General features: G+C 35.5%; 1 pseudogene; it reads right to left on the reverse strand.

Annotated features, from left to right (window-relative positions):
- Positions 1-2,863: 2,863 nt before the first annotated feature.
- LOC114092820 (calcium-binding protein 39-like pseudogene) lies at positions 2,864-10,307 on the reverse strand (annotated as a pseudogene).
- Between the last annotated feature and the right edge of the window lie 3,602 nt (positions 10,308-13,909).

Raw genomic sequence — 13,909 nt, forward strand, 5'->3', positions numbered from 1 at the left:
GAGTCTCCCATAGAAGGGTAGGGCACCCTCCTCAGTTGAGGAGATTTAGCTGGGCAGGTGTCTCAGCAGAATTGCCCTCAAGAAAGGAGGAGGGATTTATTTGAAGTTAGCCCCTGAGATGAGCTCTTTCAATTAGAATAAAAAGATGCTTTTCAACAGAAAATAGCAGGCAACAAAGTTGAAGACACTTGGGAGGTTCCATCAAACCATCCTCAGAACTTTTAGAACACCATAAAAACTCTTCAGCCAATTAACTCACTTTCGAGGAAGACAGGGGGAGGCCAGAATGAAGTAGATGGACTTGAGTGTAGGGAAGCCTTTGAAACAAAAGTCTGATCTAGAAAATTCTAATAATAGACATACTGTGGAGTGGCCCAGTGCAGTTTGCTGCCAAACCCAGTGTTGCTCTGAGGTTATACTGTGGATGCTTTAATATCTACTACAAAGCCCAATATCATATTAATCCAAAACAGGAAATCTCACTAAGAACTCCCTCCTTCTTAGAAATGTCAGCAAAGATTAATTTTTGACCTTTTAATGTTAAGAGTTTTCTATTTCACTGGTATAACTGTATGTATTGATTTGACAGCTTTCCCCATTCTATTGAAAATTGCGTCCCCTAAACCATCTTTTTGCATTTTTATCAGTAATGTTATTATGTGTTAATTGGAGATATTTATGCTATGTTCTTCTCATTTATTCATTGCCCTTCGAGTCTCTCTCCTTGCTATTAACTCTTCTATCTACCCTCTTTCCCAACTCCCTATTTTTTTCCTCCGTATTTGCTTTATGATAATCATGATAATTGATTGTGTTTGTTTCATTTTGATTGTTGTGAAGCTGCAGATTGAACCCACAGGTACTCAACTACTGAACCACATCCTTAGCCCCTTCTGCTTTTAGTGTTGGGACAGGATCCTCCTAGCTAGCCAGAAAGATCCTCTGAATTGCTGGGGTTCCAAATCAGTGCCTTTACCCCTGGATTTTTAAAAATATTTTAAATTCATGAAAAATGTTGTGCTAATCAGACCTATACATTCTGTTTCTCTTCAACCCTGTCTTTTACTCTCACCCTCTTTTTTCTCACACATTGCTTTTCCATCTTTTGCCTCTATTCCTGCTTCAGACTTATTTTTTATTTTGCAGGTTATTTTTTAAATATGTATGTGTGTATGAGTATACATGTTTTTATTTTGTGGGTGTGTGTAGGTGGGTTCTGCTTTTTTGGTTCAGTTTTTCTTTTACTGGTTTGTTTAGTTCCTTAGGTTTTTTTTTTAATTTTGGCTTTATTTTAGATTTATTCTTTGTATTTTTTATTTATATATGGGCTGCTTTGTTCTTTTCTTTGTCATCTTAAAGTTTATTTTTATAATCCTAATTATTGTTATTGCAAAACCAAAAACAGTTTTAGTTAAGTTCACTAATACTTGCCTTATAGCTAACCTGAATAGCTTGTTTCTTATCTGCTCTCAAAGGATAAAGATTTTCCACTATAGCAGAAGGAACTTGCCACATCCACTGATACCAAAATATATTAATGACAAGATTGTAAGCATTAAAAATGGGTTTATAAAGTAGAAGACTTAAAGTTTCTACTTTAAATATGTTAAGTTATGGGTGTTTTGTTTTTTTTTCACAAACTAGCTACACTTTTTTCTGACATTCTTTTTGGACATATTTTTGAAGGTAAAACACACCAGAAACAAACAGTGAAATAGTTTCTAGGGGTTGGGGAGTGGGGGAAATGGGGAGTTGTTTAACAGGTGAAGAGATAGAGTTTTCATTTTGTAAGATGAAAATATTCTGGAGATTGGATGCTCAACAATATGAATACACTGTACCCTTACTAAAATTTACAATAAAATATGGTTAAAATGGTAAATGTAATGTGTTTTGTAAAATAATTATGTTTTTTAAGTTAAGAATTAAGTTAGATGAAATATATTTCCCACATAATGACAAAATAGATAATAGATGATAAAATTATAGATGATTATAATTATGCTATCAAAATACAAATATATACATGTGACCAATTGTATTTTCAAAATGCTAATATAATTTACCCTGCAGAAATTCAAAAATTACACTAATAGAATAATAAAATGTCCTTCTTATTCCAAGATGTAATTTTCCATTTCTTTTCACCACCCACTTCCTCTCCCTGAAGGTAGCTTCTGTTGCTCTCTCCTACATACCTTTCCAGAGTTATTTTGTACATATTCACCTCAAGAGGAAGCTTAGATCCTTTAATCTGCTTCTAATATATATGACAACATGCTTTACAGAGTGATACATTTTCCTTTTGTCACTTAATTATATGTGTTAGAGTACATTCCACATGAGCTTGTAACAAGTACTTTGGTTTTTCCATAATGCGCAGACTGGTCTTATAGACTACATTTTATTATTGATGCCTCTTGTGATCCACATTATATATGGTTGGCTACAATCAGGTCTAAAGAATATAACTTTTTGTTTTTTAAAGTTAAATTGACTCAGGTGGGCATGGTGGCCCACCCCTGTCATCCCAGCTACTCAGGAGGCTGAGGCTAGAGGATCACAAGAGTGGGCCCAGCCTCAGTCATTTAGCAAGACCCTGTCTCAAAATAGAAGAACAAGAAGGAGAAGGAGAAGGAGGAGGAGGAGGAGGAAAAGGAGGAGGAGGAGGAGGAGGGGAAGGAGAAGAAGAAGGAAAGAAAGAAAAAAGAAAGAAGAAAGAAGGGAGGAGGAGAAGTAGAAAAAGAAGAGAAGGAGGAGGAGGAGAAAGCAGAGGAGGAGGAGGAGAGCTGGGAATGAGAGCTCAGTGGTAGAGAATTCCTGGGTTCCATTCCCCCTACCTCAAAAAAAAAAAAATGTTTCTTTAGAGGCCAACTGAATTTAAATGACCTAGATAATTCAGGAAATCCCCAAGTACCTTAAAAATATCAAAGGCATCTGAAGCAATATCAAATGTTGATAAATCCACATACTTGAAGAAATCTCTGAATTGGTTAGACAAAATAGGATGGTTTTGGCAAGTGCTTCATGTTGAATACATTCTCTCAGCATAATCCCACAATGTAAGGCAATCCATGGGGCTTCGTATCCCTTGAGGAACGTAAACAGAATATGAGGAAGTGCACTAATATACCCCACAGTAGGATTCTGAGTGCCTATGTATCTTCTCAGGATGTTGTTCAATATTTAGGTCACATTATTTTCCCTCCAAGTCTATCATCTGTAGTATCAGCTATCATCACCAGCAGCCCCCTGTTGTAGAGTTCTTGTGCCAGCTGAGCCACTGCTTCTCTTGGGATTCCTTGTTATTTGTACCACACAGAATTTCTTTCATTGCTTTCAAGATTTTGACACTTCTTCTGAAGCCTTTTCAGTCTTTTGTCTGGCTTTTCCAAAATGGTAATATTGTTTTTCAGAATTTTCACAATTTCTGCTGTATTTTTGTGTGATTTACTAAAGAAAGACTTTTTTCCCCCGACATATAATATTCTCCTCTTCCAATATGGAATGTGAAGGAAACAGCTGCACCACCACCACTCCAATGGTCTCTAGACCACAGGTAACTCCATTCTGTTTTGTTCTCTATGTTATTGTCTTTTTTTGTTTTGTTTACTTGGATTATTTTGCTTTTTACTTCCTAATGGGGGATTGTTTGCCATTTCTATCTTCTTTAGCATAGCACATTAATTTGATTTATATTACATCCTTTTGTCTTACCTTGTTCTATATTTCCATCTTCTGGTTTTTGTCTACTCACTTTTTCATTATCTATCTCTCTTCCTTCCAACTCCCTATTATTTTTCTCTTTCTCCTTTCTTTCTTATTTTATCCAGCCTCTTCTTTCTCTTTGATTTTCATAATGCATATTGTAGCATTCTTTGGCGCATTGAAGTACTATTCCCCTGTTCCACTACAGATGTATTAGAGTTGTAGAAAATGTTTTACTCAGTTTGAAGACTTAGTAGTATATAATTTGGACTTCAGTATTTGCAGTTATAGGTGATCACCAGTTCCCTTTATAGAGGTAATTGATCAAAGTAATTGATCAAAATACCAAAACACAATAACTGGATCCTTTGACACCCATATACTCTCCTTGCTTGGAACACATAGTAAAGTGAAAGAAGTCTACTAAAGAGTACTCCAGCTAACAGTGGGGAAAATATCCACTTTATCAGATTGGCAAATCTCAACACATAACTACAGAAAACAGGGAAACAAAATACCTCCAAGAATCTATGCTCCTTCCCCAACAACTGAATTCTTAAACAGTGAAGTGGGTAAAATTTCAGACGAATAATTCAGAAAGTTGATGATTCAGAAAGTTCAAGAAACTAAAAGAAGATTTAAGAAATGAAGTGAGACAAAACGCAGTTGGTGAAAATCATTAAAATAAAGCGATGGATAGTCACAAGTCAGCCGTGGGCTGTGTGTGGACTATGTTGCACATAGTAGCCTAATGAGGGGATAAATCTGGCATTGGGAACCTCTCGTGGCACTCCTACAGGAGCTGATTACCTGATGCAGGTGAACTTCCCCTTCAAATTCTGCCAGAGACCCCACACAGCAAGTGAGATGGGAGGGACCTGCCAAGATGGCAATCAACCTGCTGACTGCAAGACACCAGGAAGCAAGACACTGCCCTTAGAACCTTATCCCTGCCTTTGATGTACCCCAATATAAATAAAGCAAGCACTGGCTCCATTTTGCCAGAGTATAGAAGCTCTATTGTCTGATTGGCTTTCCCGTCCCACCCCCACTTTTGACACTATTTTCTATAGTCTGTGTTTTTTTTCATCATTCCATTTTTCTTAGCTTTTATTTCTCAACCAGTCCATTGCATTAAGGGGAACACCATTTCATCACCTGCGCAAGACACGAGTGAGAATAGATATTCTGAAAAACAACCAAATAAATATCCTAGAAATAAAATAATCAATAAATCAAATTAAAATTATAGGGACTGAGGTTGTGGCTGAACGGTTAGAGCGCTCGCCTAGCAAGTTCCAGGTGCTGGGTTCCATCCTTTATTTTATTTATTTATTTTTATAAATAAATAAAATGATACCTTTATTTTATTTATTTATAAAAATAAATAAATTAAAGATAGTGTATCCAACTACAACTAATATATATATATATATATATATATATATATAAAATTAAAATTATAATAGAAAATATCACTAATAGATAAGTGATATTAGTGATATTTTCTATTACTAATTTTTAGGCCCAAAAGGCAAGGTATATAATCTTGAAAACAGCCAGAAATAAAGTAAACATGATAAGAAAGCAAGACCAAAATGTTCAGGAAATGTGGAATAATACAAAAAGGCTAAAATATAAACATTGAGAAAGGAAGTGAGATACAAACTAAGGGTATGCATATACTTTTTAATGAAGTAATAAAATTCCCAGACCTTGGGGATGAGATGGATAGCAAAATAAGGGAGGTTTCAAAACTCCAAATAGACAAGATAAAAAAAAAAGGTACATTATAATTAAAATGCCTAATATACAGAACAAGGATGGAATTGAAAAAGCTTCAGGAAAAACATAGTAGGTCACATTTAGAGGTAAACCAATATGCATCACGATTGATCTCTCACCCCAGGCTTTAAAAGCTAGGAGGGCTTGCAATAATGTTTACTAAGCTCTGAAAGATAACAATGGCCAGCCAAGAATACATTATACAGTAAGGCTATCTTTCATAATTGAAGAAGAAATAAAACCCTTCCATGATAAACATAAACTAAAAAATTCATGACCACTAAACCAGCACTACAGAAATACTTCATGCAGAGGAAATACAAAACCAACTTGAAAACCAGCAAACAAATGAATCTCATTAGAAGAGTAGCTTCATACAGGAGAACTAAGTCCAAATAAAACATTAGAAATAAATCAAAATGATAAGAAATAAAAATCATCTCTCCATAACAATGTTTTTAAAGAGAGAGAACGAGAGAGAGAGAATTTTTTTAATATTTATTCTTTTTAGTTTTCGGTGGACACAACATCTTTGTTTGTATGTGGTTCTGAGGATCCAACCCGGGCCGCACGCATGCCAGGCAAGCGCGCTACCGCTTGAGCCACATCCCCAGCCCTCTCTATAACAATTTTGAATGTAAATGGTCTCAATTCTCCAATTAAAAGACATAGACTGGTAGTGTGGACTAAGAAAGAAGATCCAACCATATGTTTTTTACAAGAGACTCACTTTACATGGAAATACATGCATAGGCTAAAGGTGAAAGGCTGACAAAAAGATATTCCATGTAATTGCAGACCAAAAGCAAAGAAGAATAGCTACTCATATCTGACAAAGCAAACTTCAAGACAAAATTAATCAAATAGACAAGGAAGGTTACTTCACACTGGTAAGGGGATTATACAACAAGAAGATATAGTTATACTAAATATTTATGCCCTAAATGCCAGTGCACCTACTTGAAAAAAATAAATACTGCTCATGAAGAAAACAAGGATGTCCACTTTCAACACTCCTATTCAATATAGTTCCTGAAAATCTAGCCAGAGCAATTATGCAAGCGAAGGAAATTAAAGAAATACAAATAGGAAAAGATGAAGTCAAATTATCTCTGCTAATAACATGCTCCTATATCTAGAAGATCCAAAAAACTCCACCAAAAGTCTTCTGAAGCTGATAAACAAATTAAGCAAAGTAGCAGGCTCTAAGATCAATAATATGCTATTGGTATCAAAACAGACATAAAGACCAATGGAATAGACAAGAAGGCACAGTGACAAACCCACACAGTTAAAGTCATCTGATCCTTGACAAAGTGTCAAAAGCATACATTGGAGAAAAAATGCATTTTTAACAAATGATGTTAGGAAAACTATATATTCATATGTAGAAGAGTGAAACTAGATCTCTCTTACTCTGCATAAAAATCAACTCAAAGTGGACTAAAGAACTAGGAATTAACCAGAAACTTTTCAACTGCTAGAAGAAAACAAGGTCAACACTCAAACAAATTGGTGCAGGCACCAACTTCATTAATAAGACTACTAAAGCACAAGACACGAAACTGGAAATCAATAAGTGGGATAACTTCAAATTAAAAAGCTTTGGCACAAGAAATGAAACATTTAAGAGCATGAAGAGAGAACGTATAGAATGGGAGAAAAATTTTGTCAGTTTTCCAATAGGAGATTAATATCCAGAATATATTTTTTAAAAAAAACCTCAAGGATTGGAGTTGTAGCTCAGTGATAGGGTGCTTGCCTAATAAGTATGAGGCTCTCTGTTTGATCTCCAACACTGTAAAAACAAAACAAAACAAAAAACAAGAACTGAAAAATTTAACAGAAAAAAAAAACCCAAAAGCCCAGATGATAAGTGAACAAAAAAAACTAAACAGACATTTCTCAAAAGAAGAAATACAAATGACCAACAAATGTATAAGAAACAGTTCAGCATACTTAGGAATTATGAAAATGCAAATAAAAATTATACTAAGTTTTTATCTCACTTCAATTAGAATGGCAACCATCAAGAATACAAATAATGAGCCAGGTGTGGTGGCACATGCCTGTAAATTCCAGCAACATCAGAGACTGAGTCAGGAGGATTGAGCTTGAGGCCACACAGTGAGATTCTTAGTAACTTAGGTAGAACTTGTCTCAACACAAAAAAAAATATAAAAGGGTTTGGATGTAACTAAATGGTAAAGCACACCTGGGTTCAATCCCCAGTATGCCCCCCAAGAAAGAATACGAATAATAATATATTATAGAGAGGATATGGGGGGAAGGGTATACTAATACATTGTTGTGGGCCTGAAAATTTGTACAACCACTTTAGAAAGCAGAATGGAAATTCCTCAAAAGACAAGAATGGAACCCCATGTGACTCTGATATCCCACTCCTTGGTGTTTATCCAAAGAGCTAAAGTCAGCATCTGTAGTGATACACACATACCAGTGTTTATATGAACACCTGGTCAACACTCAAACAAATTAGTGCAGGCACCAACTTCATTCACAATAGTCAAGTTATACCAAGTTAATAGTCAAGTTAGACCCAGTCTAGGTATCCCTTAATGGACAGATGGATAAAGAAAATGTGGTATATATACACAATGGAGTTTTATGCAGACATAAAGAATAAAATTTTGTCCTTTTCTAGTAAATGGATGGAACTGGAAACATCATGCTGAGTGAAATAAGCCAGACCTAGAAATCAAGGGTTGAATGGTCTCTGTCATATGTGAAACTACAGATAATTATAGTAAGAAGAGAGAGAGGCAGGCAGGGAGAGAAAGGAGGAAAGGAAGGAAGGAAGACTCATGAAAATAGAAATAGAACAGTGGTGTAGAGAAAGGGGATGGGGGAAGAAGAATGAGAAAGAGGATGAACAAGAGGAGTGGAATGAACCAAATTATATTATGTGCATGTATGAATATGTCCCAATAAAGTCCATTTTTATGTATGACTGTAATACAACAATTAAGAAATATTTTTTTAAAAAGAATGAACCCCTAAAGTTTGATAGTAGTCCCCACAGAATCCCCTTTTTTGTGATTTTCATTGTCAGAGTCAATACATCCACCTGAATGTCTCTACAGCATCCATCCCCTGTGCAGCATTTCAAAGTGCTCATCTTCCCCCAAACTTCACAAAATGCATGGCCTTTCCCAAATCACTCTTACCAACTTAACATATATGTCTGTTTTACTTTGCATTTGTTGGCCAGTGAGTTTTTTCCTATTAAATGTTTATTAGTCACTTGAATATATATTCTCTTGTGATTTTAAAAAAAAATCATCTTGTTCTTTATGCATTTTAATGGGTATTTTTCTTTTTTTCATTTTAAGAGCTCTCTTTGTTAAGGAATTGATATTTTGTGTCAAATACACCACAAATATTATTTTACCAGTATGCTATTATGCTCTTAAACTCTTAATTCAAATAAAATATAAATCACACACTTATAATCTTTATACACTGAACACACCCAAGTAATTAGCACCCACATATGGAAACAGAAAAATAGGCCACCCAGAAACCTCTCCATTCCTTCTAGTCGTCATTGCTCCAAGAAGATAATATATATTTTAGCTTATAACAACATAGGCCATTGTGTTTGTTTGTTAAACCTCACATAGTTAGAATTATTCTGCAGGTGCTCTTTCATACTTGCCTTCTGTCACTCAACATATTTCTGAAATTTATTCATGTTGCACTCATTCTATTGAATTCCATTGTACTCTTCTGGGTGACACAAATCCTATTGGTGACAGTACTTAGATAGTCTCCGTTTTTGGAGAATCTAGGTGTTTCAACAACAGAAGAAAAACCAAGAAATTGAGAAAATGAAATATTTTAAAATTAAGCAAATTTCTCCTAGCTGAAACAAAACAAGCCTTCAGATTAAAAAAAAACTACCAAGAAAAAGAAGGACAAATGAAATAGACCCAAAATTGAATAAATCTATTTGGAACTTAAGAACATCAACAATAAAATCATCCAGAAACAGGGAGAAAACAGGTTATATCCAGAGCAATAAGAATCACAATGGCATCTCACTTTTCATCTAATACAGTATAGGTAAGACGTAATGAATCAATGCCTAAGAAAATGTGGAAAAATTAATCTATCCTAGAAATATATATTCATATGCATCATTAATAAACCTGCAGGTAAAGATTCTGCCATTCAGCAATACAGAGATAATGTAATTATTTTTTTCTAAAATTGATCTAACCTTTCTTAACAAAATTCCTATTAAATCCATTGTTTCCAGTTCTGTTTCTTTCCAATATCTCAATTTATCCCACATAACACAGTTTCTTTAAGATTTCCTCTGGCCAGTCTTAATGGCACAGGCCTGTATCCCAGCAGCTTGAGAGGCTGAGGATCGCAAGTTCAAATCCAGCCTCAGCAACTTAGCAAGGCCCTAAGCAACTTAGAGGACCCTATCTCTAAATAAAGTATAAAAATGTCTTGGGATGTGGCTCAGTGGTCAAGCACCCCTGGGTTCAATCCCTGGTACAAAAATAAGAAGAAAACAATGATTTCCTCTACCTCATAACACTTTTCTCCCCTCCAACCCTAATAACATAAAAGAACCTCAGTAGAGGAATTCATATCGGTTCCTCTACCCATCCTCAGGTCCTCTGGGATCCTTAGGGTTGATTCTTATTTGCCTGGTGGTCCTCCTGGTTTCCTTAGCTAATGGCTGTGTTGAAGAATTGTATTTTATTCTCTGGGCTCTGGCAGACCTGGGTGAACTCTTCTTTCTGATGTAAGCCCACATTGGCTCCATCTAAGCCCATCTTTCCAGGTCTCATCAAAGTCTTTCTCTGACTTTTGCTCAATTCACATGACTGCACACACCAAGCCACCCCACTGTGACCCCCACGGCAGTCTATCTGGTTTTCGCTTTAGCTACTTCTCTGTTCCAACCAGACAATAAGGAACTTTCACACAGGGGTCTAGGGAGCCACTGAAGTCACCTGTTCCACCCTTTCTCTCCTAACCACACTTTGCCTCCAGAGTCACCCTGCCCTGCTTGTGCCAGAATGTATTCCTGTAGATTTCACCTGTTTAGGGCTTTCCCTTAACCACAAAATACTGTAACTTTCACCCAACTCATGAGAAGCTAGGGAACATTGTGAAATGGATGTTTCTGAAGCTTCTCTTTCTCTTTTCTGCCCACAATCCACTAGCTGAAAATGGCTTTCATTTATCCTACTTCTTTCCAGGCAAAGATCACTCTCCATCATATTCTCCACATCCCACTGGACTTCTCTCTTTTGACTTATGGTGATCAAATTGCTATGAAATAAAAAAGAGGAAACACAAAATATATTAGTTTAATGATCTCAAAATATCTAACTACCTACTATAAGTTAAACTTAACTAAAATAGATATCAAAAAGAGTAGTAGTTTTTATTATAATCATGTGAATATGTAGATAGTTTTTGACTTAAAATTGTTTGACTTGGAATTTATCAACTTTATGGTGACACAAAGGTTATGCATATTCAGCAGAAGCCATACTCCAGGCTTTGAATTTTGATATTTTCCTCAGCTACTCTCTCCACATACTTGAGCAGAGGTAGTGAGAGGCAGCTACCAGTTACAAGATCATAAAGGTAAACAACTGGGACTCTGAGCACACTGTGTTGCAGAACTATGATGCTTGATAGGCTAGATGTAATTAATGCATGTTTTAATTAGTATATTTTCAACTTATAATGGGTTTATTGTGCTGTAACCGTATTATAAGTCTAGGAGCACCTGATTGGGGGTGAAAGGTCACATGATTAAATAAGTGAAATAAAAATGCCAAAAAGTATTGCTCACGGTAAAAGGATTGGTCATTAGGAGGACAAGAGCATGGAATTATTGCTTTCTTTTTTAAATCATCATGTACTACGTAATGTACAGTTTTACCAACTATGGCTTTTATTTCTTCATGTTTATTTTGCCATTAATTGCTGATGAATAATTTCCAGGACTTTGCCTTCCCTTCCACTGATACTCAAAGTAACCTTCTTTGGTTGGAGCAGTCTGGCACTCTTATTGAACCCAGACATCTACCTTTGTGTTCCTTTCATGGTCACTTTCCTTCACACACTTCTGGACAGTATCTCAGCTCCTATTTTGTGGGTCTAATAATACACACATTATTCTCATGGCAAGAATCCTTCCTCAACTTGTTTGACATTATAGATCCTTCCCGCCAGTTTTACCAAACTAACATTTGTGCAGTGTATGTGGCATGAGAAAGTTATTTAAATGTTTTGAATCTCAGTGTTTCCATCTATATAATGGAGATAAGATGGTAGGTCCATGAAAGACACTGGTGATACAAAGACATACTAAGTCTAAAATCTTGTACCTAAATGTCTTGAGTGCTTGGCTAATTTTTTAATATCCTTAAAATAAATAATAAAAATAAAATATATAATATGCCTGTTTTAGTTTGGATCTGAAATGTTCACCAAAGGCCCATGTGTTAAAAAATTTGTCTCCAGTCCCTAGCACTATTGGATGGCAGAACTTTAAGAGGTGAGGCCCAGTTAGAGGAAGTTAGGTCACTGAGGACATGGCCTTGAAGGGGATATTGGGACCCTGGCCTGCTTCCTGTCTTTCCCTCTTTGCTCCTTTTCATGACCCTCTTGAGGTGGGTAGCCTCTTCTGCCAAACCCTCTTGCCAGAATATACTGTCCTGAAAACAGGCCCAAAGCAATGTGACCAAACCAGGGACTAAATCCTCTGAAACCACAAGCCAAAAAAATTCCTTCTTCTTGAATGTTGATTTTTCTCAGGCATTTCATCAGATTGATGGAACACTAGCACAATGCCTAAGGTTTACTTTATTATTATTAATTTCCCTGATAAATAGGGGAATTTTTTTTAAAAATCACATCTAGTTGTCCTTTATATTTTATTATATTTTGGTTGTTGATTTTTCCTTTCTTTTTTTATCATTTAGAAATACAAAAAGCTTTCTTATATTACATCACTAAGTTAAGTCCTCTCTATCCATAATAATATCTCTTATAATTGTCCTATCAGGTCAAGGAATTAATTTTGTCTTATTACTATTTAATTTTCTGTGATATTTCTTCTATTTTTTTTGTCTTGTGCAAATTTCAATTCTGCTATTAAAATCCTGGTTTCTTACTAAAAATGACATTATTTTCTTATTTCCCAAAGCTTCCTTTTAATTTCTATCTTTAATATTAAATAAATAGTCCCTCACTGTTTTCCTTACACTCATGAGTTCTTGAATTTTTTACTAGCTCAATGTAGAAAATTTTGAAAAGTTCAATTTTTATGTTATAAAAACCTTTTCAAGTTCATATTTTTTTCCACAACTTGACTTCTATATTATATTCCTTTTAATGTTAAACTGTATTTCTATAGACCTCAGTTTGTTGGGGCTTTTTTTTTTTTCTTTGTTGACTCATTTGACTCATTCTAGAGAGATTTATCCAGACCAGATGTTGGCCATAAACAGAACAGAGGATGCTTTGGAACCATCCACTGACCACCTGGATGTTATTACAACACTATTCTCACATGTAAAGCTTTGATTGGAGGCTGGTTGAGAAAGTTTCTCTTCCCCAGTTCAGTAAGCCTAGAAGCCTCAACAAGAAGCCAGAGCTTAAAAGAGGAGCTCCCTCTCTATAGTCATGTTCCTCTTTTTAATGAAGCTGTAGCACTCATTTCTAAGTTACTTTCCAACATTTTTGCTGTGCATGCCTCTCTGTCAAGTAAAAAAATGTGATTCTATCTGCCCTACTTTCCAGTTAGAATACCAGCCAGATCAAAGAGAAACTGAATCACCCTGCTGGGTTTCCTTACTGGAACCGCGACCTTCCCTTACAGCTTCTTTTTTAATAGAACAGCAGAAATATGTCTATGTTTAGGCTGAGGTCTTCCTTGTCCTTACATTCAGAAGATTGTTCTCTTTTCAACCAAAGAGAAATAAATCACATTGTCAGTAAAAACTGTAGAGAGCATTATAAAAATTTAAAGAAGAAATTTATGATTTTTTCCTCTCCATATTTTGTAAAATCAATATTTACTCCTTTTTAAATTTAAGTAATCTATAGGGGAAAGTTAGATTTCTTAGATACTCTATTCTCATATTCTGAGTGTTCAGGTACTAATAAATAAATGTGAGGAATGCATGAAACATTTGCCTTTGGCACATAAGTGATATGGTTTACTTAATCATCATGACTTTTTTCCTGGATCCATTTGCATTAATTGCCTATCCCTGTGATTTTGCCTTGCTTATCTCTGTATCACAGGAGAAGGGGGCTGTCCGGAGAGAAGTACTGAGACCTATTTAATCCCAGATTCCGCGTCTCTTGGCTTCTGGTTGGCTCTGACACAGGAAGGCACTGGTGGGACATT

The sequence above is a fragment of the Marmota flaviventris genome, chromosome 7 (assembly GCF_047511675.1).
Source record: "Marmota flaviventris isolate mMarFla1 chromosome 7, mMarFla1.hap1, whole genome shotgun sequence".
NCBI classification, from domain to species: domain Eukaryota; kingdom Metazoa; phylum Chordata; class Mammalia; order Rodentia; family Sciuridae; genus Marmota; species Marmota flaviventris.